The sequence below is a fragment of the Carcharhinus amblyrhynchos genome, chromosome 21, assembly GCF_965287045.1.
Source record: "Carcharhinus amblyrhynchos chromosome 21, sCarAmb.v2.hapA, whole genome shotgun sequence".
Lineage (NCBI taxonomy): Eukaryota > Metazoa > Chordata > Chondrichthyes > Carcharhiniformes > Carcharhinidae > Carcharhinus > Carcharhinus amblyrhynchos.
In genome coordinates this window covers 23,297,561-23,324,646 of record NC_137344.1, presented here as the reverse complement: position 1 = coordinate 23,324,646, position 27,086 = coordinate 23,297,561, and the positions used below count along the sequence as shown (strand labels likewise).

The following is a 27,086-nucleotide window of genomic DNA, read 5'->3' as shown; positions in this document are numbered from 1 at the left end:
CCTATGGCAAATGTTGAATTTTGAATATAATAAAAGCTCTGGAATTAAAAGTCTAATAACGTCCATGAATCTATCATCGTAAAAACTCACCTGGTTCACTAATGTCCTTTAGGGAAGGAAATCTGCAATTTTTAGTTGGTCTGGCTTACATGTGAGTCCAGATACACATCAGTTTGATTGACTAATCTCTCAAATGGCCTAGCTGCTAAGGTGACTGTGTTTGTGTGTGAATGTGAAAGAGACATGAATGCGTCCATGTATGTGCACAAGGGAGAAAGAGATGAGTGTGTCCGATATGAGAATCAACATTGTTCCTTCAACTAAAAGTTTTTTTATATTTATTTGTGTCACAAATAGGCTTATATTAATACTGCAGTGAAGTTACTGTGAAATTCCACTAGTCGCCACACTCTGGTGCCTGTTTGGGTACACTGAAGGAAAATTTAGCATGACCAATGCACTTAAGGAAGGAAACCGGAGCACCTGGAGGAAATCCACTCCGATACGGGGAGAATGTGCAGGCTCCGCACAGACAATGACCCAAGCCGGGATTCGAACCCGGGTCCCTGGCGCTGCTAACCACTTTGCCACCATGCTGCAAAAGGTAAAACTTAAGTTTATTTCAAATAAGAAAGATTTAATTGTTGCCAGATTATCCACTCAAAGTGGATACTACTTCCAGGGATTAATATTAAAGGTCCATGGGAAAGTGGCTTGGCCAGGGGCTAATCTGAAGGAGGTATGTAGTTGGAAAATGCATTGGTCATTTGTGTGCCTCTTCCTAATTTCTAATATATACACAGACATATCAAATGTCAAAAAACATATAAAAAAGATTTGTTTATATTTGATTTCTTGTGTTTGCAGCTATAATGCTCTTATGAGGACACTACGGGTTTCACGACTTGAAAATCTGGGAAACTCTAGTATAGATGCATTTAATTGGATGCTAGATAAATATGTGAGAGAGATGGAAATGGAGAGTTATGCTGAAAGATTTAATTGAGGAAAGACAGAAGAAAGGTTGAATGGGGCATAATACTGGCATGGACTGGCTGGGCAAAGCCATGGACTGGCATGGACTGAGCTGTGTACCCTGCATAATTCAATGTATTAGGGTAATGTTATTGATGAGAAATTCAAGGAAATAGGGACGACAGAAGAAAAATATAAAACATTTTAAAAATTAAGAACAGCAAAGTGCCGACCACATTTTTCATTTTGTGCATTCAGTCCCTCAAACACTTGTGAATAATGCTTCCAATAAATAGCAATGAAGTTCACATATTTACAATCAATTTTGACCTACCCTTAATTTTTTCTTTATGCCTCTTACCACCATGCATATATATAATTGTAAAACAGAACTTGGATAAATAACAAGAATATATTTCTATAGCGGCGGTTTGGATATCTTTTCATTGACTTTCTGAGGTTGCCAGTTCTGTGAACTATGACAGAATATTAATGATCTGTTTTTTCATGATAATATGGAAGGATTTCAGATTATTAGGTATTTGAATGCAGGCATGTACAACTTTAGTTTTACTGATCACCTTTCCAAGTATTATATATTTTAATACTGCATTATATTATTTTAATAAAAAGCCATATTTGGAACAGGATTTTGAAAATTTACCATAAACTGACATGTGGAATTTGCCTTGTAGAGAGAGAGAGAGAAAATTCTTTCACTTTGGCTTGTAAATATTCATTCCAGTTTTTGGTGCTGGTGTTCACTGTGATTATAATAGCAATTTCATCAGCTGTGCACTTGCTGCCTATTTACAATTTAGAAAGGATTTTGTCTTGATGGGTTATTAGCATCTCAGGCCATACATTCATCATGAAAATGAATTGGCTCACCAAAGTACAGAATACCAAAATCATTGCAATTTTTAAATTAACTCTTATCTTCAAAACAGTTAACAATTACAGTATAGTCTTAATGTGCAAGTTACATTACATTAACATTGCAAAAGATCCACAGAAATATTGGCCTGAATTTCACACTCCCCCAACAACAAGCTTTCAGGCAACAATGAAATAGAAAAAGGGAGATGTGAAACAAGGAATGGGCTTCCCTCTAGTTTCTTGCCTACCTCGATTTTACACTGATTTTATGCTGAAGTGGGCAAGGCCTCAGACCCACCCATCCCCAATCGAGGCTCTCAAATGGCCATTTTGATGGACGTTTCCCACTCAGCCTTAATTTTTAAGGATTTCACAAGCTTGGGGGAAGCCCAAAAATTATCAGGCTTAAGTCTCGGGCAGGAAGGTGGGGTGTGTGGGGGTTCCTCCATCAGGAGCTTTCTTCTAGGGGATGCCCTCCCTTTAAGATTTAGTTTGGTGGCCCCTGGACTTTCCTTCCCCACCCCTCACTCCCACCTCTCCCCAACATTATTTTCCCCCATTCTCCACCCCCTTCCTGTCCCCTTTCCAGAACTTCTCTACCCTCCCTGCCCTGGACCTGTAAACTTTACCTTTCCATCTAGTTTCAAGACTTAGGTTCTGACATGTTCAAGCAGTTCATCTTCTGTCTGCTGAAGGTCCTGTCACTGTAGGGATCAGAGAGCTGCGAGCCAGTTTGACTAGACACCCTCTCAGGGAGGAATTCCTCCCAATTGAAGGATAGAAGTCCTGCCTGCAGCCAACTGATGCTCATGTGAACTTGAAATGACTGTGGGGCAGGTAGAGTTAGCAGTGATGTGTTCTCCGCTGACTCTTTGGATGACAGGGAGGGAAACCCCTCCATCTGTAATATCCTGGCCATTGTAATTGATCATTATAGGTTCAAAATTCACAATCATGTTGGATTGTTAATATTCTTTTGTTGTCTGCCTAATCTCATTAGCGTGTCTCTCTTCTCTGAGTCAGAAAGTTGTGGGTTCAAGACCCATTCCAGAGAGCACTATAAGGCCGATACTTCACTGAAGCGCTTCATTTTCAAAGCTGCCATCTTTCCGCTAAGACGTTAAAACAAGGTTTATGCTGTCATAAGTGGATATAAAGGATCCCATGACACTGTATGAAAAAAGGGGCGTTCTCCCAGTATTGTAAACGATACTGACCCCTGAAATAACATTATTATCTTTGTGGGCCCTTCAAGTGGGCAAATTGATGGCTGTGCTTGTCTACATTATAACAGTGACATTCGTTCAGAAGATTTCCAATAGTTGTGAAGAAATTTAAGATATATAACATCAGGATGAGAAAAGCATTGTACAAGTGCAACTTTTTTCTGGACATTGAATGAGACTAGTATATGTTTGCACTTTTAGATGTTAGCTTGGTTCACTTGGCAGCTGTCTTATCTCAGAAGCAAAATAACTTTCAGACTGAAGCCCCACTCCATTAGGATTTCAGCACATATGAATTGGGCTGAAATTTCAATTAAAATATTTGAAATGGTTTTCCAACTTGGAAACAGAGATGTCAGATGCACTGCCCCTTGGATGAGACATTAAACTTAAGCTCTGGTTGCCTGTTTCATTGGTTCAGGTGGATGCTAAAGATTTAAAGAACAGGGAGTTCTCTAAGCTGCAAGATGACATTCCTTCCTTCACTACTAACAGCAGTCAGCAGATTAACTGATTGTTAATTTTATTGTTTCCTGTGGGATCCTGATTTCTGCATAATTGTCTTTATTATTTGCCAATGAAATTATTCTTCCACTTAAAAGTTATTCATTGTATGAGCAGTATTTTGAATTTTTATGAGATATGTGATCAAATGTTCTATAGGTATGATTACTCTTTTTGTGTTAACATGCTTTGGTTGGGGTTGAGGTGGATCAATATACTTTGATCAGCAGTGAGAACCAACTCATTTTTGGTCAGGTGTGAAGCTGTTTATTACTGAACAAACTAGATGAATACCGTCAATGTCAAATGTTCTTTTACACTTTACCTTGTCAATTTTCTTCCGTTTTCTGACATTGTTGCCTCTATTGTTGCATCAGATACTGTCCAGTATCTCATCTAAGTAGCTACTATTGATGAATGAACCCTGAGAGTTAGTGCTGGGGGACTTTGGAAACGGGGATTTTCTGATCTGTATTTTTTTAAAATCTCTTTCATGGGAGGTGGGTGTTGCTGGCAATGCTCACATTTGTTGCCCTTCCCCAAATTGGTCTTGAGAAGGTATTGGCAAGCCTGCTTCTTGAATCACTAGAGTCCATCTGGTGCAAGTACACCTAGGGTGTTGTTGGGAAGAGAGTTCCAGGATTTTGATCCAGCAACAGTAAAGGATATAGTTCTAAGCCAGGAGGGTGTGTGGCCTGAAGGGAACTTGCACGTGTTCCTATTTGGCTGAGGCACTTGTCCTTCTGGGTGGTAGAAGTTGCAGGCTTGAAGAAGGTCCATTGCGAGTTGCTGAAGTACACCTTGTAAATAGTACACACTGTTGTCACTGTGCAGTGGCAGTGGAGGGAGAGAATGCCTAAGGTGGCGGATTGGGTGCAGGTCAAGCAGACTGCTTTATCCTGAATGGTATTGAGCTTTTGGAATGTTGTTGGAGCTGCATTCGCCTTGCCAAGTGGAGAATATTCCACAAGATTTCTTACTAGGGCCTTGTAGATAGTGGACAGCTTTGTGGAGTCAGGAGATGAGTTACTCACTGCAGAATTCCCGGTTACTGACCTGCGTATATAGCCACAGTCTTTATATGGCTGGTCCAGTTCAGTTTCTGATCAATGATAACCCCAGGATGTTGTCAATGGGGGAATTTTGTGATGGTAATGCCATTTAATAGCACGGAGACATGGTTTAATTCTCTCATATTGGAGATGGTCATTGTGACAGAAATGTCACTTGCCACTTATCAGCCTAAGCCTAAATTTGTCCAAGCTGCATATGGATTTGGATTGCTTCAACATTTGAGAAAATTGTGGATAGTCCTAAATATTTTACAATCATCAGCAAACATCCCCACTTTTGATCTTAGGGGATTTCCACAGTAACTTCATTGTAGTGTTAATGTATGCCTACCTGTGACACTTATAAGTAAATAATAAATAAATAATGATGATGAAGACAAGGTCATTGACAAAATAGTTGATAGTTGAGACTAGGACAATACCCTAACGAACTTCAATGTTGTCTGTAACAATACAAGAATACAAGAAATAGGAGCAGGTGTAGAATGAACATATGGCTTGCCAAGCCTGTTCTGCATTCAATATGATCATGGTTAATCTTGGGTTTCATTCCCCACATCCGCTCTCCATATCCTTCAATTCCATGAGATACAAAAGATCTGTCTGTTGCAGCCTTAAATGTACCATTTTGGGGTAGAAGGTTTCAAAGATTTACAATGCTTTGAATGAAGAAATTCTCTTTATCTCAGTACTAAATGGTTGATCCCTTATTTTGATAGTGTCCCCCTGTTTTAAACTCGCCAAACAGTGACAACAATCTCACAAAATCCATCAGATCAAGCCCCTTCTGAATTTTGTAGGATTCTCAGTCTCACTTCCAGTGAATATAAGCCCGATTTACTTAGCCTCTTACAATAGGATAACCCTCTCATCCTAAGGCCCAATTTAGTGAACCTTTGCTGTATCATCTCCAATACCAGTATATCCTTTCTTAAATGTGGAGATCAAAACTGCACATTATATTCCAGATGAGGTTTCAAGGATTCAGACTCGGAGGAATTAAGAACAGAAGGTAAAGGCAGTAAGAGAATAAGGAAAGTGATAGGCAGAAAAATCAAGGGCCAGAATCTGATAATGACTGAGTAAAAAATAGTAAGACAGGGAAAAGAAACATTAAAAGTGCTCACCTTATGGTTTTGTACCTGAATGCTGAGCGCAAAGAGCATTCAAAACAAAATGGATGATTTAGTTTCACAGATAGATGTAAAGGGGTATGATATAGTTGGCATTATGGAGACGTGGCGCTAAGGTGCACAAGGATAGGAAATAAACATTGAGGACTATTCAATGTTTAGGAGGAACAAACAAAGGAAAAGATAGCGGAGTTGTTGATTAAAGATGACATTGGTATGCTATTGAGGAAAGGTATTAGCATAGATGATGTGAAATCTGTGTGGGTCAAGTTAAGAAACAACAAGGAGCTAAAAACTTTGACGGAAGTGGTATACAAACTACCAAACTTAATGGTAATTTTGGGAAAAGTATTAGACAGGAAATCAGAGATACAGGTGTTCAAGGAACATATGTGCTGAGAGGAGAAATCAGGACTGTTTAAATTGAACCCCTTCCTGTCCCTAACACATCACACCTCTCTACATTATCCTCTACCTACTACTTTGTTGCCTACTCGCTTAACCTCTCTATATTAATTTGCAGTTTCTCTATGCCCCCCCCATATCCTACCTTTCCACCTAGCTTATCATAAGCGAACTTTGATATCTTACTCTTTGTCTCTTGATCTAAGTCATAAATATAAATTACAAATAGCTGAGGCCCCAGGATTAATCCTTGTGCTATTCCACCATTCACTGCCTTCCAACTAGAAAAAGGGTTTTCTGCATACTATCAATTAACAATCCTCCATTCATGCTGAAATATCACCTCCAACTCCATGAACTCTTATTCTGTCTATTAATCTTTTATGTGGCAACTTATGGAATGCCTTTTGGAAATCCAGATATATTACATCTACTGGTTCTCCTTCATCTACCATATTAGGTACATTCTCAAAAACTCTTAATAAATTTGTCAAGCAGTATTTCCCTTTAGTAAAACCAAGTTGACCAGTTCTAATCATCATATGTTTTACTAAGTGCATTGTTAAGACTTTCTTAGTAATAGATCCCATGGGTATAAGGGAATGGCCCTGTTTTACTGTTTGTTTGGGGGCCAGTACAGACACAATGGGCCAAATGGTCTCTTTCTGCACTGTAAAAATTCTGTGATTTCCCTAAAAACTGATGTTAGGCTAATTGGCCTGTTCTTCACTGTTTATTCTCTCCCTCCTTTCTTGCAAAGTGGCATAACATTTGCCAACGTCTAATCTAACTGGACAGTTTTGGAATCTAGGGAACTTTGGAAAATCAAAGCCAACACCACAACCATCTTGCTTTGGGGTGATATGACACCAGACATTGGAAGGTTTTCTCCCTGATTCCTGTTTTGCAAGGGCTCTTTAATTTCAAGGGTGGACATTCTCACCATCTCTGTTGAGTTCAGCTCTTTTGGCCAAGGCTGTAATGAGGTCAGGAGCTGAATGGACCTGGTGAAATCCAAGTTGAGCATGATTGACCAGGTTATTGCTGTATAAGTGCTGCCTGAGACCACTATAGACAACATCTTCCATTATTTTGCTGATGATCAAGAGGAGGCTGATGGAGTGGTAATTGGCTAGATTTCAGGGTGGCACAGTCGGTGACACAGTGGTTAGCCAGTGACCCAGATTTAATTCCCGGCTTAGTTCATTGTCTGTGCAGAGTCTGCACGTTCTCCCCTTGTCTGCGTGGATTTCCTCCTGTGCTCTGGTTTCCTCCCACAGTCTAAAAGATGTGCTGGTTAGATACATTAGCCATGTTAAATTCGCCCTCAGTGTACCCAAACAGGCACCAGAGTGTGGCAACTAGTTAACTTCACTGCAGTGTTAACGTAAGCCTAATTGTGACACTAATAAATAAACTTCAAACTTTAGATTTGCCCTTGATATTTTCTACATTATTGGATTATAGTTGCACTGGAACAGCTTGGCTGGGGATGTGGTATGGCTCAGCTATTCAGATAAGTTTACTGATTGATTCTCATTACATGAGTCATACTGAAACCACATTATTTTACTGCAAGTTTAGTGTTAGTGTGAAGGACTCTTTGCATCGATGCTGAGCTTGTGCACTGTAAATCCAGAGGGAACCAGACTCCAGACCAAAGAAAAGTGAAAAGTATTTTTTCAGTGAGTCTCACCTGATATAGAATTCACCCTTCAATATTTCTGGATATAGCTTGCAGAATAACGACAAACACGGTTTCTCACAAACGTTGCAGTTGTTGTGTAGTATAAACTTATTTGGATGTTGTGTTTCATATATTTCTGGTGCAATAATTTTCAGTTATTTAGCCCACTGAATATTCCATTCAGCCATCTTGTATATTGCCAAAATGGATAATGACGTACTCAGTGGAGAAATCACAGCTGTTTCATGTAGGTTCACAATGTTCCAGCTTGTCCTGCTAAATTTGTGCCCTTGATCTCTTGCATTGCATATTGATGTTAGTTTCCTGCTGGTTATTAACAGACCATTGATAATAACAAATCTCTGTAAGAATACTGATGCAAATTAATTATTTTTTAGATTGAGGATCATTTTCCGAGCACAGATATAAAGTGTCAGAAAAAAAGACAGATCTAGAATTGATTTACAGTTTGTTATTGGCAGGCTTTCTATTGACACTGCTATTTGGAAAATCGCTTACATTGCTTTAAAAAATGTAAACATGTTCATGTCCACTGATATCTTAACAACATAAATAGAAATATAGTTTGCTTCCAGCAGGTGCTATTAGTACAATAGATTTTTGTTACTGTTACTTTTGATCTTCTGATCCAAAAGTGAACGAAATATGAAGTAGCAAATAGGATTTTCTGTTGATACATTCTGTTCTGTCAGAGAAATCTACCAGCTATTTGATAGTCTGCAGCAGAGTACTCAATATATTCTGAAATGAGAATAACAACTGATATCTTGTTTATCTCCAAACGCAGAGTCAGGATTAGGGTCTAAGCCTTTTGCGGCACATGCTCCTTCCTCTTTGTAAAATTTACCAACTTATAAGTCTTGTCATGACTGTTCCTGCCCCCTGCTAGTGACATGATGTTCAACATCAGGAATTCCATTGCGATAAATTTTTATGTCATTGTCAGGCCTCTAAGCCAGATCATCTTCCTGTCCCTGTTAGAAAATCTTTTCATGTTGCTGTGAGGGCATGCCAGTGTGAATTACATAGTGTCTCCCATAGCGTGCAGACCTGTTGGAGGAGCTTAGGTAAGTGCATTGCTCAGGAGGGAGAGGGTCATGACTGGGCAGGGCCCCCTGACACTGCCCTCAACACTGCCTGGAGACTGCCCCGCCACAGCAGTTCTGGGGGAAGTGTGCTTGGGGTGGGGGGGGGGTGGGGGGGGGTGGTAGGAGATGTAGATATATGGAAAGGAGGTGTGGAGGGATAGGAGAGGTCCTATCCCAACTTTTGTGTACTGGGATAGCATTTAAAAATGGCAGCCTGATCGATGAAAAAATAAGATGCCTGCGTGACTTGCCTTTCAATACTTTTCAACGAAGTTCTGAGCAATACAGTGGAGAAAGCTGGGGCTGGCGGATTTGATGCTGCATTTGCTGATCATTGCTACACTCTGCATACAAAAAGGGAAATTCCACCCATAGTAGAAGCTGTAGGCCTTTCAGCCCATTGGGTCCATTGCACCATTCAATGAGATCACGGCTGATCTAATTGTGGCCAAAACTCCACTTTCCTGCCTAACACTGCCACCTTCTTCAGTCACCCTAGATTCTCTTGTAGATCAAAATTCAGTCTAACTCTGCCTTGGATATATTCGATACCCAACCTCCATTCCTTGCAGGGCAAGAGCATTCCAAAGGTTAATGACCTGCTGAGACAAGAAATTCCTCCTCATCTCCATTTTGAATGAAAGACCACCTATTTTGAAATGCTGGCCCCCAGTTCTAGATTCCCCCACAAAGGGAAACATCCTCCCAGCATCTACCTGTCAAGCTCCCTCAGAATCTTGTGTTTTCAGTAAGAATACTGCTTATTCTTCTAAATTCCTTTTAGTATAGAATTACAATGTCTCCTATATCCACCTAATCCAAGGAACCAGATAACTTAAATCAGCTGCAATTATTAACAGTCTATGTCTCAAAGACAGGCAAAGGACTTTTAACCACATATTATTTTAACTTTTATTTGGACTTGATACCGGTATTACTCCTGATATCTGGTGTGTGTTGTGTCACAGGTTTTTTTTCTAGGATTTAATGGCAAGTAAACTTGCTCTTTCTTTGACTCAAGGAAACCTCATTGGCTCCTTATTATTCACTGCATAGATAATAAAAATACATTTGGATTTGAAAAAGGCATCAATTTGGAAAATAAATTTAAAGGACCGTTGTTGTGACCAACTAAAGGGGCTGAATAGAGGGAAGCCAGTTCACTCCTCCTCACCTGGTTATAACACACTTCTAAAGATTTGTGTATACACATGCCAAAGTCTTTCCGCTCACCTACATTTGCCTTTTATAACATATTCTCTTTCCATGCAAATTCTCCCAAAGTCCAAGACTAGACACTTCTCCACATTGACATCCAACTGTGATGTTTCTGCTCATTTCATCATCTGAACCTCCAAAGCTGCCTCTTTGGGGAGAGAATTTCCAACATTTTTGTGTTGCAATTTCTGCTTAATACAGAGAGTTCTATACTCTCATTCTTCAAACAACCAGCAAAACAGATTATCTGGTCATTTATCTCATTGCTTTTTGTGTGACCTTACAGTGTAACAAACACTGCCATATTTACCTGCTCTGCAAATGATTGAGATGTTAATGAGGTGCTTTGAGGTATCCTGAATATGTGAACAGTATTTTCTTTCTTGTTGGCTGATCACACTGATATTAAGTTTCAGGTTGGGCAGACATCTAAGGCGGGATTTTATTGCCTCGTTCGTCCTGAAACTATTAAGTCCCGCCTGAGGTCAACAAACTTTTCCATTGTCCATCCTTTGCCCACTTTAATTCCTGTGATGAGTAGGCCAGTAAAATTCCAGCCCATAGAGCTTATCAATCGATAAAGAAAACAGTACAGAGCATAACGCTCAAAGTTGAAGCCTCACATGCCAAATTAAAATAACTATAACAGTATTACCACTTTCATTTTTCCCCTTTCTCTCTTAATCTGCCCCTAAAGTATTTTACTTTCATGCAACTGTCTGGGAAGTAGCTTAAGACTATTTTGCACATCATAATAATGCTATTAGATTATTTTAATATAATCTTAACAAGTCAGTGATATTCTTTAGGGTTTCTGAGATGCAACATCTTAGACATAAGGATGAATCAAACAACTGTTTAAAAAAATCAACTCAACTCACGGAGCAGAACATTGGGTAGAGAGGGAAATGGGTTAAACATGGGCAATTGGGACCAACTTAGGGGTTAAAAAAGGAGTGGCATGGACAAGTTGGGCTGAAGGACCTGTTTCCATGCTGTAAACCTCATGACTCTATATAATGCTGAACATCAGGCTTGAATAATTTGATAATGAAGGGAGGCACAATGCTAAAACAAAACTCATGTAATTGTAACAGAGTTATGCAGATTTGTGCACACTGCGAACCTTGATTTTAAACAAAATCGAGCAGTAACCTAGAATGCAATTTCTTTTCAATAACACCATTTATCTCAAATATGCTTTGTAAAAAGATTCAGTAATGACATCTACTGGGTATACATCAGAAATACCTCACTCTGCCTTTTAACAGTGGACCCAGAGTGGGACAAAACACTCTGATGTAATGGCACAGTGTGTTGGAGTTTCAATTCCTTGCAATGTGGAAAGCTGGATTACAGTTTCACTGCTGCAACCAATTCTACCTTCGTCCCCCACCAGACCTTGCCAACACTGATTTATTATTTAGTTATGCTGTCTGGGGAGCATTCAAGGAAAGGTTAAGTGTTTTCTGTTAAAGAAGGAGTAAAAGTTGGAAGAAGCATGCTTTTCTCTTTCCTGTCTTTTTGGGTAAGATTGGGTGCTGGTCACATTGGTAATTCACTTATTTGACCGTTGTTCACGTGTGAACCTCAACAATGAACAGCAAAGGCAGTATCAAAATAATGTTTAATCTTGTCCTCACCAGATGTTTACATGCCTATAAGGATAAATTTCGCAGTCCCGCCTGTTGCGAGAAGTGTAACAGCAGGGTGAACAATTTGGTGCACCCTTTAAAGGTCCGTTAACTTTGGATGGGAATTTCGGGTCTTGGAGCATGTGTAATTGGAAAATCATGGCCATTGTCTTAGCAAGGACTTCAAGATAGCGATTAGAGATGGAATTTTATCAACTTTCTCTTTATTGCTGAGGTCAATTGTAATAGTCCTACCTTAACTTCTTATCAGCTAATTTAAAACGAGTGGCTAACATCAGATTTGATGAAATGTTTTGACTCTTTTACTTGTCTTACTGGATAAACTTGCTGAATCAGTGGTGGTGAGTCACTTTCTTGAATTTCTCTTGTGCAGGACAGATGCAGCCATAGTGCTGTTAGGAAAGGAGTTGCAAAATTCTGATCCAGCAACAGTGAAGGAACAGTGACATTCATTGCCACTAGCCTATTTTTTAAATAAACCTCTGCAGTTCAGAGTTCAAGCTATAGTCTGATAAATTGTTTATCCTACCACTTCCTGAATCCTAAGGGATTGCAGAAGGGTTTGCAATATATCCGATAAGCTAAAATGAATGACAATAGTTGCTGTGTGAACATGAATGTTTAAAGGTATCCTACAGTTCACAGGAACTGATGGGTCACGTACTGAGCCTGGGACATAAAAAACAAAATTGTAACTGAGTTTGTATCTGTTCTATTAGTTGCAGATGGTATGAGAATGTGTAACCAAGTTTTGGACCAAAAAGGAGCATTACATTTCCGAATCTAGAGATCAGTTTGACATTGTAAAAATATGGGTAGTACTGCTTTTCATTTTCTAAGATTTCATCATAATGAATGATGTGAGCCCAAATGAAATTTGCAAGTATGGAGGTTTAAGACTGAAATCGCATTAACCTATGACAACAATAAACATTAAACTTTTTTGTATACTCTTTTAATGAAAATGTTTATGTGCACAGTGTAAAAGACAAAGTCTTTGCTGCAATAGTGGAGAGAGAGATTTCATGAAAACGTTCCGAATCATACTATAAAATTTCAACTTCCTTCGCTGCTAAATCATGTCTTGTGACAAACAAGTTATTCAAAATAATAGTATATGCTTGGTTTCAATTGCATTCTTTTTAAACAAATTATTTGAAGGTTGATGGAAAGGTAGCATGTACCCAGAAACAAACCATTATTCTAAGATAGCCTTATTTTCAAGTACAGTGTTAAAATATAAAGGAGGAAAATATTCTTGTAGTTTAGAGAAGGGATTTGAGAGAAAGCTCTTCATTTTAAATACAAAAGTCTTTTCAGATGGAAAATGTTAGATGTCATAGCTCTCAGAAGAGGCTCCAGTTACTCTGCTCTCTGACCAATCTTGTGGGTTCCTGCCCCTCCCCCATTCTGGCGGTTGTCCAGTTTCATTTGGCTACAGACTTCGCTGCTAACCACAAATCCTTTTCTACCACCCTGTGACACAGCAGGGCCCCAACTCACTCAGCCATCATACACAGACAGAGCAAGCTTTGTCACATAATCACAGAAAGCGTGAATATGTTCCTATCCAGGGGCACTTCAGTATGCTTTAGTCCATTGAATCTTTTGCTCTGATATCTCATTTGCACTTGAGATTGGAGTGGTATCAACTTAATTCAACCAGCACACAATTCTGAATTTTGACCATATCAGTGCATGCATCAGACTATACAACATTATAAATCTTTGAAAATGTGAGTTGTCAAGGATAAGGAAACAAAGGTTAGTTCATTTAAGGCAGTTTGCCATTTTACTTTAAACTATTCAATTCTGAAGGAATGCAAGACAAGGTTTTTATTCTAATTGCTATTGAATATGTTAATTCTGCACTGAATTTCCGGGCCCACACAAGAAGAATAAGTTTTCTTAAACAGAAATTAAGGATTTTCAAACTGAAGTAAAAAGCAAGCAAAGCAAACCAGACCAACCATGAAAATGTGTAGCGACCGATCATCCCAGAAGCAATGTGTGGCGAAATATTAGATTGCTCATGGTAGCACTCATTGAGACAGACACACTCCAGGCATCACATGCACTGAATGGATCAGCACTCAGATCACAAGCTCTCCAGAACTTTCCTCCAGCAATTACATCAGACATAGACTGAAACACCATTACACTAAAAAACAATTCCATGTTCAAATCACAAATCTGAATGCAGACAACTGACAGTAAAATTTCAACTCCAAATTCCTAACTTGCACAGAATCTTGAGATCTATTTGCAATTTATGAACCTTTTTTTGCATACATCAGTTGTACCTGGATTGTATTTCTGCAGTAACTAGTCGAATTGTGTTTATGCTTAAAACATCATGACAAAGCATGTAGACAAACAGACAATGAAACCTTGAGATTAAACAAAGAAAGACTAAAAACTAGGATAATAAATTGAAGACCAAACAAAGGAGCACTGAGAAACTGGAGTGCCCTTGCCAGATAAATATTAAAACAAAAAAGGAAACACTGGAAACTTTGAGAAAGTTAGTCAGTAGACTATTTGCACCTAAACAGAGCTGGAACGGAGCCCCTTGCACACCAATATTTCAAGTGTGATTTTTTTTTTGCTGGAGCTCTGATTTCCCCAGCTCTGCTACTGATGTGGTTTGTCTTTTGTTTTTGTTTCAAATTTTCAGCATCTTAAGTCTTTTACTTTTTGAAGCTAAATGTTACATGTTAATTGCTGGGAAAATGCCAAACCCAAAATTTACGAGACAGACTTTAATTCTTTTTAATTTAAAAATGCTAGGCCATTTTGGAGTCACCCACATTGCTGTTTATCTATAGTCACTTGTAAGCCAGGCCAGGTAAGGACAACAGATTTGCCTTCCCCTAAAGGACTTGAGTGAACCAGATGGGTTTTTACACTAATCGACAATGGTTTCATGATCATCATTAAACTTTTAATTCCAGGTTTTTATTGAATTCAAATTTCTGCCATGGTGGGATTTGTACCTGGGTGCCCAGAATATTACCCTGGATCTCTGGATTACTAGTCCAGCGACAATGTAACTGCGCCACTGCCCTCCATTCCTCTCTGATAGCTTCTCCAGGTTCCCACACCTCTGCTGTGTTAGTTTAAAGCCCCCCCAACAACACTAATAAAATGCTGAGCAAGGAATTCGGTTTCAGCTCTATTTAGGTGCAATTCATCAGGCTTGCACAGGTAGCAAGTTCCCAGATCCAGTCCCAGTGTCCCAGGAATCTAAAACCCTTCATCCTGCATCATCTTTGTTGTTTTGGTGGGAATCAAACCAATGTTAGCCTGGGCCTCTGGATTCTAGTCCAGTGACTTTATCACTATGCCACCATCTCCCCCTCCTTAGAAAAGAGATTGAGATGAGATTTGATCGAGATGTTCAAATTAAAATCATGTGCTGTCTGGAGAGAGAAAATAGGGAGCAACTATTTCCAGTGGTAGAAGGGTTAATAAACAAAGACTATTGTTTTAAATTGATTGGCAAAAGAACCAGAACAAGCAGTATGAGGTAAAACCTTTTGATGCAGCAAGTGAATGAAAGAATGTCTGAAATTGCAGTGGAGACAGACAGAATGGTAGATTTCAAAAAAGAATTGGAAAATTACTTGAAGGGAAAAGGGAGAGGAACTAGCTGTATTACTCTTGCAGAGAACCTGCATGGACATAATGCGCCAAATGGCCGCCTTTTGTTGTGTAACCATTCTGTGATAAATTCTGATGGTCTAACTGCTGCTTCCAGTCAAACCAGCAGATCGGAATTGAACCTGGTATTTTTCTGGTCTAAATAGCTCATTTGCTCTTGGATAGACTCAATGTTTGGGGAGCCAAGAACATTCAAGTGTTTAACCAGCAGATTTTTCCAATCTGATTGCAGTCATAAAAAATTCCTGGGCAGCTAGCCCTGGAACAGGACTTTCTGACTCAAAATTGGGCAGATGGCTATCCTACTGTGGAAGGAAGTTGATAAGAGAAAAATAATAAAGCATAAAATAAACCAACCAATAAAAATAAAAAAAAGTTTATGTCAATTTTCTGGAGAAAAAAATACTTATTTGAGTACTAGACTTAATTTGTATCGAGAAACAACAGCAGGAATTAGGTACTGAATGTCTTCTGCAATTTTTAAAGTAAAGTCCATTCTTACTCTGTAGCAATTTTGTACAATTTGTCCTTTCTTCCCCAAAATATTACTGAATATTTGATGATAATTAAGATTAATGTGTTTAAAGACTTTGGGCAGGATTTTCTTGCCATTCCTGCCCATGGCAGGTTCCCTGGTGGTGGGATTGTCGAGCCATATAAATGGTCAGTGAGACTGGAAGATCTCACCGACGGTTAATATCTTCCTCCTGCCCCACCTTCTCCCAACAACACAGCCCAGAGCTGTTGTTCCCAATCAGTGTCCCTGCAGGCGAGGAATGGTTTAGTCCACTTTTTCATGGACTAAGTGCATAAAATTCTGAATTTGAACTCACCCAAAGTTTTCCTGCCTATCCTGGACTTAGAATCTTTTTTGGTAAGATCGCCCTCTCATCTTTGTTTTTTAAGTATACCCATTACTACTCTCTTGAAATTCTTTGTTAGTTAATACCTGTTGCCCTCCTCCACCCTATCACAGACCTTGACTGGGATTCTCCGATGTCATAAGCCCTACCACCCCTGCCAGTGGATGGAATGGAAAATTTGGCACTCAGCCAAAACTTCAATCACTGTAGCCGGACCAGAGAACTCCTTGCCACAGGCATGGTCAGAGAATTCCAGCTCTTACTGTTTGTTCTATTTCCCTCTTCCCTCTTCTACTGGCTTAAAAAATCTGACAGTTCTATCTTTCTTCAGTTCTAATGAAAGGTCATTGACTTGAAATGTTAACTCTGTTTCTCTTCATCATTTGCTGAGTATTCCCAGCATTTGTTTTTATTACCTCCAAAGCTTCTGCCTGAGTGTTTCCCGCATTTTCCAGTTGCATTTCCTGCTACTCGATATGACCTTCATGTTGCTTCGTGTTTGAAGGTGAAAGCTTTCTGTGGCAGCATAAACAATTTTTTTTAACCGTACTGTCAAAGTTTAACTTTACATCACTCATACCATCTCTTCCCTTAAAGCCAAACGATGTTTTCTGTTTGAGCTATTTTAAAAGATGTTAGAAGTACTCATTAGTAACAAATTTAGGCTACCAAATGAGTGAATGTCTGTATTAATCAAAGCAAAGGATGTAATTCTTCCTCTGATGCACCAGCTGTTTTTAATAAATATTTTCTCCCTGCCCCAAAAAGGAAGTGAGATTGCAAGGCTCTGGTTCCATGGATATTGGCCAACCCCTGAAAATCTTTCCCAAGTTGCAACTCTTGAACCAGCCAGGAAGTATTAGCAGGCTGCTTGAAAATGATTGTTTGTGGGGGGGAGGGGGGCAGAGGTCAGAAGTCAGAAATCAGAATGGAGATTGGTGTGGGAGATATCTCATCCATATCTGATATTTGTAGAAGGAGTCACTTTACAGTGATCCACAGAAAGAACATTAACTGATTTTCCCTCCCTAGCCCAGGGTAGCCAGCCAAGATCCACTGCAACTTATTGACATATTTGTGAACTGACGAACTCAGCACTCATCAAGGATCAACTCTGTGATTTCCTGGAATGATATGACACAAAGCTGTGTGACGAGGATGCAGAGATCCTTCAGTGCAATTTGGACAAGTTGTGTGAGTGGGCAAATGAATGGTAGATGCAGTATAATTTAGATAAATGAGGTTATCCACTTTGGTAGCAAAAACGGGAGGGTAGATTACAATTTGAACGCCCATAAATTCGGTGAGGCGAATCTGAATGTCTCATACACCAGAACTGAAAGTAAGCTTGCAGGTGCAGCAGACAGTAAAAAGATCAAATGATATGTTGGCCTTCATAGCAAGAGGATTCAAGTACTGGTGCAGGGATGTCTCGATGCAATTACACAGTGCCTTGGAGGCCACACCTGGAATATTGCATGCAATTTTGATCTCCTTATCTGAGGAAAGATGTTCTTGCTCTGGAGGGAGTGCAGAAAAGGTTTACTAGACTGACTCTTGGGATGGTAGGACATATGAGAAGAAATTGAGTTGTTTAAGATTGTTTTCACTGGAGTTCAGAAGAATGAGTCAGTGTCTAATAGAAACCTGTAAAATTCTAAAAGGACTAGACAGGGTAGGTGCAAGAAGAATGTTCCCAATGGTGGGGGTGTCCAGAACCAGGGGCCACAGTCTGAAGATATAGGGTAGACGCTATGGGACCGAGATGAGAAATATCTTCACCGGGAGTGTGGTCAGCCTGTGGAATTTGCTACCAAAGAAAGTAGCTGAGGCCAAAACATTGTATGTTTTCAAGAAGCAGATATAGCCCTTGGGGGCAAAGGGGATCGAAGGATATGGGGGGGGGAAGATAAGATCAGGCTACTGAGGTGGAAGATCAGCCATGATCATAATGAATGGTGGAGCAGGCTTGAACATGAAATAACTTTTCCTGCTCCTATTTTCTAGATTTCTATGACACATTTCTAAAACTGTGTCTGTCTCATCACTGTAACGTGATGTATTAAGGTCAGTCCCTTTCTTTCATCACAATCCAACATTTCAGATTTTTTTGGTTGGCATGAAGCTTTCTAACTGGTGATGAGGATTTGTAGAAAAGGGTGTCTTTCAATAGTTCCAAGACAGCCAACCCTTCCATTTTATTGTTTGGGAGCATGCTTGCCTTCACTGGTCGGGGCATCGCGTATAAAAGTTGGCAAATTATGTTACAGTTATAAAAAGCGTTGGCTAGGCTACATTTGGAATGCTGTGTCCAATTCTGGTCATCACACTGGCAGAAATACGCGGAAGCTTTGGAGAGAGTGCAGGAAAGGTTTACCAGGATGTTGCCTGGTATGGAGTGTATTGGCTATGAGGAGAGGTTGAATAAACTGGGATTGTTCCCCCTGGAAAGATGGAGGCTAAGGATGGCCTGATAGAAATTTATAAAATTATGAGAGGTATAGATAGGGTGAACAGTTGGAAGCTTTTTCCCATGTCAGAAATGATAATTACAATGGGGCACAGGTTCAAGATAAGGGGGCAAAAGGTTCAGTGGAGATGTGTGGGGTAAGTTTTTTACACTGAATGCACTGCCAAGTGAGGCGGTTGAGGCAGTTACATTAGCCACATTTAAGACATAGCTTGATAGGCATATGACCAAACAGGGAAGAGGGATATAAGCTATTGGTCTAGATAGGTAAACGTGATCAGCGCAGGCATGGAGGGCCAAAGGGCCTGTTCCTGTGCCGTACTATGTTTTGTACTTGTTTTTTGTTCTCAGAATTGAAGATATAGTGTGGCCATTCCCAATGGGCAACATATCCCCTTCCGTGGGTTTTGCAGTGGCGTGGGGCAACATCAATGGGAAACCCCATTGACAGTGGCAGGGTCACAGCGAGCAGTGCGCCACCTTCCGCTACCAAGAAACATGCAGCTAGGAGGGTGGAGAATTCCTCGCATAATTTCCAGAATTGAAGACACCTGTGAGAAAATAGAGCTGCAACAAAGTATCAATGAAAGGAGAGAAAGCTTTGACAGACAGGCATGGAAAGGTCAACAGGTATGGAGTAAGGCTACAGATTATTAAGCCAGATTTGTCTGCATTGCAGCGTGTCTTAGCACTGTAGGTAGCAATGCTGGTTTGTATTTTCATTCCAACTGCAACCATTTTATGTAAATACTTGATGTAGCTTTATTATTCTGATCAGTTCCTGTTTCCATCTGCCACCCCAACTTTATTTTGAAAATATCTGGTTCATGGTCAATATTTTACAGCTAATGCATAGATCTGGGATGATTATAGTTGCCAGACGAAGAAAATTAAACTGCCAGTCTTTAATGATTGCCAAAATACCCAAATAAGTGGCAGTTCAGGTTATCCATATTTGTTTAATAAAGTCAGAATAGAAGAGAAAGAGCTATAAAACAGTAGGTGGGCATAGTTAGTTGGAGAAATGGTAAATGAGGGATAATTAGCTTAAAGGTTAGTTTGAGGCCCAGAGCAGGTGCCATCATCAAGGAGGTGGATGGAATTTAGGAAGGATCTCTGGTTTAAATTTATCTAGGTGTTTTCTGGTAGAGGTTTTTAGTTACAGTTTGGAACTGATACGGTTTGGACCTCACTGCGATAAGTTAGCCAGAATGGACAGTAAGCAGATTACAATACTAACTTCATCAATGATCAGGTGGAAGGTGGCTAAGGCTTAATCTCAGTTTGAATCTTGTGATGCACAAGGCTGGAAGATTAGTTTGAAGCTAGTAGGTGAATCTACAGTATAGTTCTCAGAATGCCTTATTACAAAAGAAACTAAACTGAAGAGTAGCTTGCAATTTTGAAAAATGTATCCTTTCACAGGATGGCAGTGTCACTGTCTAGGTCACTTTTATTGCATATCCCTAATTGTACTTAGGAAGTGGTGGTGAGCAATCTTCTTGAATTGCTGCAGGCCAAGTGTTGCAAGTATACCGACACTGCTGTTAGGAAGAGAGCTCCAGGATTTTCACGCAGTGACAAAGTGAAGGAATGATCACAGGAGAGTGTGTGACATGGACAGGAACTTGGCCTTCAAGGTGGTAGAGGTCACAGGTTTAGAAAGCATTACAAATATTAGAAAAGTAACCAGAACAAGGGACTCAGGTTTCCACAGCCAAGAGACGGTAAATGAAAATTTTGCCTCTGAGAATTGTTGGAGCTGAGATAAATCCTCCTGAGAACTGTGGCATGCTTAATGGGTTGCCCTTATAGAAGAATATAACTTTAGGATTTTTCACGCAGGCTATGCAATCAGGTTCATGCCCATAATAGGCATCAACTGGGTTTTAATATATTTCAATAAATTTAAATATAATTATACACCTCATCGCCAAATTATCCCCCTTAGTAAACCCTTATACCTCACTGATGTAATGTTCTTTACAGGTTTCCCAAATGTAAATCTGTCGAGGGGATCCCTCTGGGGATACAAAGATCAATATTGCCCCTAGGGGAGTGGGACATGGCCAAGTTGGCATTGCCACGTACCAGGGTTAAATATCTGAGGCAGGCTGTAGAGGGAGTCTCATGTGTGGCCATTCATCTGTTTGGTGTGGGGAGTGGACACTGAGGGCAATGGTGATGCTGGGGATGATGGATTGGACTGGGAAGTGGGGGGAGCGGGGCGCGGTGGTAGGGTAGCTCCACATACCTCTGTGGTGGGGCGGGGGATGAGATCATGAATTTATTCTTATTTGTGATTGGGATGCCTTCTATAAGTCCCCACCCCTCCATCCATTTTTATTGATGTTAAAATGTTGAAATCTGGAGAGAAAACAAACCAGTGGAGCTGGAGAGTTTCACGCCAGTTTTGTCACCAGAACTGACACTTTTGCTGGAATTCTACCACCTACCCACCACTGGAATCAGTGAGCAAGGGGTAGAGCATTAAAAGGTCCATTAACCTTGGGAAAGATTTTATGGTTTCGCAATGAGCGAGGCTGTAAAATCCCCCCTTTTGTCAATTTCTAAGATAGCTTCCTGCTAAATGATATTTACATTGATTTCCAGAAGGCATTTTATAACATCCCTCACAGAGACTAGCTCAAGTTGAAGCTCATGCAACTGAAGGTAAATTATTGGCCTGGTTCAGAAACAGACTGCGTATCACAGGATAGGGATAGAGACAGTGGACAAGTACACTAATTATCAGGATGTACCTCGTTGTGTCCCACAAGGATCTGTATTCAGCCTCAACTATTCATCACATTACTAGTGAGTTAGCCGATGGAATAGAAAACCATTTTACTAGAATTCTCCACAAAAAATTCGAAGTGTTGAATTCAAGTGTTGAAACTGAAGTAATTCACGCTTTTTATTTCAATGGGACTTCAGACAAGAATCTCCCACACTCTGCACTGCAGAGGCCAACAGCGTGACCATCATTGAATTTCAGGGGGTGGGGCCTATTCCCACTGAAGAGGCTGAAGTCAGCGCACTGAGCAGGCCACTGCACATGTGCTGGTCACCCCGTTAATGGGGAACTAGAATAATCCCTGCTGGAGTGAAATACTCGGGGTTGGAGAGGCTAGTGGGCCCAGAGTCTCCAATCCCGGGCTCACTAATCACATGCAAATGAAATTAAAATGACCGTTTGAATGTCTGTGCGCCTACCACAAATTCCGGTGTGGAGCACATGCCACCAGAAATCTGGCGCTGGGGGACACAAGCCAGGCGTGAACGCTCGTGCAGACTGGCTGCCGTGGAATTCTCCTGGCCTGCTGCACTAATTTCTTAGCCAGTGGGATGGAAGAATCACGGCCCACATATCTAAATTTGCTGAGGACATAAATAGAGGCAACATTAGGTAGTGCAGGTGGAAGCATAAAATTACAATGAGGAATACATAGAATAATTGAATAGCCAACATTGTAGCAAATTAATTTCAACATAGTAAATGTGAAAACCTTTCCTTCAGCCTAATGAGTGTTAGAGTGAAGTATGTTCTAAATGGTGAAAAGCTAGAAACAGTGGAAGTTCAAAGAAATTTGGGGTCCATGTAGCTGTAATGAACAGATACAAAAAATAATAGGCTTATGAAATGCAGGCCTTTATGTCTTGTTAGACTAGAATACAAGGGATAGAAGCTGTATAAAGCCTCAGTTTGACCACACCTGGAGCACTGTGCCCAGTTTTGGGCACCACATCTTTGGAAGGATACACTATCCTTGAATGAAGTGCAGGGTAGAATCTCAGAAAGACACCTGTTAACTTGTACACCAAGGGTTGTATTCCCTGGAATTTAGAAAGTTAAAATATGATTTGATGAAAGTTTTCAACTATCCATACAGTAAATGCCAGAACCCTATTGACAGGCAGAGAGATCTGAGAGTACATGTCCACCAATCACAAAGTGGCAACGGAGATGGATAACATGGTCAAGAAGACATACGTTATGCTTGCCTTCATCGATTGAGGCATTGAGTATAAAAATTCACAATTATGCTGAAGCTGTACAGAACCTTAGTTAGCCTCATTTAGAATACTGTGTACAATTCTGGTTGTCACATTACCAGAAGGATGTGCTTTGGAGAGGGTACAGAAGAGGTTTACCAGGATGTTGCCTGGTCTGGAGGGTATTAGCTATGAGGAGAGGTTGGATAAACTCAGTTTTTTGTACTGGAACGATGGCGGTTGAGGGATGACCTAATTGAGGTTTACAAGATTATGAGTGGCATGGACAGAGTGGATAGTAAGATGCTGTTTCCTAAGGTAGAAAAGTCACGTACTCGGGGACATAGGTTTAAAGTGCATGGGGAAAAGTTTAGAGGAGAGGTACGAGGCAAGTTTTTTTTTACAGAGGGTGGTGAATGTCTGGAATGTGCTGCCTGGGGTGGAGGTGGGAGCAGGTATGATAGTGGCATTTAAGGGGAACTAGATGAATGCATGAATAGGATGGGAATGGAAGGATATGGACTCCGTAAGTGCAGATGGTTTTAGTTTAGGCAGGCATCATGATCAGCGCAGACTTGGAGGGCTGAAGGATCTGTTCCTAGGCTGTACTGTTCTTTGTCCTCTGATATATTAAGGGGACAGAGAGGTCAACAGAGAGAAACTATGTCAGCTAGTTAGAAAATTAGGGGGCTGAGTCAAAACACTACAGCTAGACTTTTCATCTATGCTGAATCTTTTCATAGCCTTGCTCTTCTCAAGTTCCATGAACTCCTGTACTCTTGCAACCCAATCACCAAGCTATGGGCTTTTGGACACTTTCTTGTTTCATCTAACCATTGGCAGCTTTTCCTTCAGTCATCTGGGGTCAGTGCTTTGGACGTTCCTCCCTAAACTTTCAACCTCTTCACCTTCCTCTGTGGGGCAGCATGGTGGCACAGTGGTTAGCACTGGTGCCCTACAGCACCAGGGCCTGGCCCTGGATGTCTATCTGTATGGAGTTTGTTTGTTCTTCCGGTATCTGCATGGGTTTCCCCCAGGTCCTCCCACAGTCCAAAGATTTGCAGGTTAGATGGATTGGCCATGCTATATTGCCTTTAGTGTCCAAAGATGCGTAGATTAGGTGGATTATGCGCAGGGCTATGGGGATAAGGTGGAGTGGAGGGCTTGGATGGGATGCTGTTTTGGAGAGTTAGTGCTTAGTGCCTCCTTTTTGTGCTATGGGATTCTATGGTTCCTCGTAAGATACTCTTTAAAACTCACTTCATCATCCAAGTTTTCCCAATGTCATCTTCCTGGTCTCAACATTCATCTTGTTCTTATGCTCTGAAGTACCTTGAGATACCATATACACTAAAGTAATAGTTGATCTCATGTAAAAGTCAACACTGACATTTGGCCAAAAAGTTCTTAATTTTTCATATACCTTGTGTAAAAGTTGACCCCTAATTTCTCAGGGACATCTCGCATCGACTCAGCTCACTGCTCCTTCTGTGTTCAGCACAACACAGCAGTGACCAAATTTTTTAGCAGGGGTTTGCTGATCTTCCTGCATCGATGCTAGATCACAAAGTGCAATTTTCCCACTGAGATATCAGGAACTTTAAAAAGTTTAATTTTTCATTGAAATGACAGAGGTAGGAGTGGAACAAACTGCTGAATTAGTGTATACCAGCCCAAGAAGTATCTGTGTGGCATAACCAGATGACTGTGAGCACGAACACCAACAATACATTGGAACAAATTGAAAAACTACCATGGTTCACTGCTGGTTGTGTGAGCCGCAAGTGTTAGAAAGTAAGTGCCTTGAAAACATTACTCCTGTTAAAGTCGACCTGTTAATTTCTTACTTAGAATATAGATCTCAAAAATTTGACTTTTAAATGAGTATATATGGTATTTGTTCCATGTTAAAAGGCATAATATAAATACAAGCTGTCATAGTGATACGTAATTTAACTAACAGTTTGAAATCAACATGAAAAAAAGTTGAAATATCACCAATTTAATCTCAATTATTTAAGATATTACTTTTTAGGCAGTCCAATCCAATCCAATGGATTTACTAGAAGTGACAAAAAAAGTTTATTAATCCACTTATGAACAAAATGAAGCACAGTCTCCAATTTTGTTTATTCTGGGCCTTTTATTCACCAATAAAGTTTGAGCAGTGTACACACTTTTGTTTCTTTTTAGGTAACTTGTGTCAGGTTTGAGGCTGTGCAGATACATTTAGAAGCAGCAATGGGACTTTGAAATATCTTCCATCTGCTACTTGAATCACCCTGTTCTACAAAGTCTAGCTTCACCACAGCAGCGAACGAGATGGTGATTTTAGCAAAACAACATGGCCTGTACTCCTGCTGTCAAGTCAGATGCCTTCAAATCATTTTCATGGGACACATTTAAGATTTGGTGCCCTCGTCATGACTTTAAAACGGAGCTCCAGAAAAGTCATTTAGTTTCCTCTCTCTTCCCCTCAAAGTAAGAGTTCTTATTCTCTCCAGCACCTTCCCAAGTTTCCATCTTCTTATGTGAACTTCACAATCAACATTAAAGTTTAAAGTTTATTTATTAGTGTCATAAGTAGGCTTATATTAACACTGCAATGAAGTTACTATGAAAATCCCCTAGCTGCCACACTCCAGCACCTGTTTGGGTACACTGAGGGAAAATTTAACATGGCCAATGCACCTAACGGCATGTCTTTCGGACTGTGGGAGGAAACTGGAGCACCTCGAGAAAACCCACGCAGACACGGAGAGAACGTGCAGACTCTGCACTGTGGCCCAAATCCAGAATTGAACTCAAATCTCTGGTGCTGAGAGGCAGCAATGCAAACTACTATGACGCCTGTGCCATTCAACAGTGAAGGCCACAACAACTGACTCCAATTTTGGCGCTCACGATGTGGATACGTATGTCCTTTCCAGCAGAAGTTACTGTGGCAATGCGGATTTTGAAAACCTGACAGGATTGTCTCTCCTTAACCCAGGAGCACAGAGACCATTTGTAGGTTCCCAATATGGCTTAAGCTGAGATCATCTTACCAGAATGGAATTTTAGCCACGGATAGCCAATGTGACAGAATACTACTCTGAATAAGACTTCTGGTAAACCTACACTTATTAAAGTAAAGCCCATGCACTAACAGGCTAAGCATTCATAACATTTTAAAAATATATACTCATTTAGAAGCTACAGGAAGAGACCCAGCTTCAAAGTTGATGTCATGAAAACCATTTGAAGGACAGATGGAATGGAAACTGGGAGTGTTGATCTTTTGGTAGTCATGTTAATTCATCACTGCAAATTCACATTTGAAAACTATCAAATTTTATAATTATGGGAATTTTGAACGATGCACCAGCAAGTAGACTTTATTTCAACTTTTCAGTTTTGCTGATTCAAATTGCTAATTGCTATTATAATCAGAATACGTCTTGTAAATAAAATCAATACCAGGAAGAATTGGAATACAGACTTATTATAAGATTATTATTCAACTAGGGTTGCCACCTGACTAACCTTTAATCCAATGACCCAATTTTTCAAAAATATTTATCATGTAAATGTTAAAATAATTTAGAGTTCTGCTACTTTATACAGATTTTCTTTCATTGGTATTCCAGGATTTATAGTAAAATATCAAAATTGAACTGGTTTGAACTGTTCCTATGTTTGCAAAATGACTATGGCCTTGAAATTAAATCCAATGCCATCAGCTAGTGGACTAGATGGCATCTCCGAAGTCAGGTGAAAAATCTGGGTTCACACGAGCATTGGCTTTTGATGGTATGCGATTGATGAACAATGTAGGACTGCCATAAAGAGCAAGACAGCAAAAGGCACAAAACCAGTCACAACTGAGAACATGCTCATTTGGATGAGACCTAGAATGTGCAAATAGTATGATCTGGCTTCATGGCTAATCAAGGGATCTAGTCTTGATGGAGTAGAGAAATTTCATCTAATGAGCAAATATCATCAAACCTGGGACCGTATGTGAGGCAGCACCATGGTAAATGTGAAATGCAACAGACAGAACCTTCAACTAAATATAAAACTTTGGGAAAAAAGTAATAATAAATACACAATATAATACAGAAAATTTGTTAAGTCAACAGTATAGCAAAATAATATAAACAAAGAGTCAAAAGATAAATTTACATGATAATTAGGAAGCATAGAAGTGGCTCCAAATAAATTAATACAAAGACTAGATACAGAATA

General features: G+C 40.0%; 1 protein-coding gene across 3 annotated transcripts in view; it reads right to left on the bottom strand.

Moving 5' to 3' along the window:
- Positions 1 to 27,086, bottom strand: part of sdk2b (sidekick cell adhesion molecule 2b) — a 966,819-nt gene that overhangs the window by 103,424 nt on the left and 836,309 nt on the right. The window lies entirely within an intron of this gene.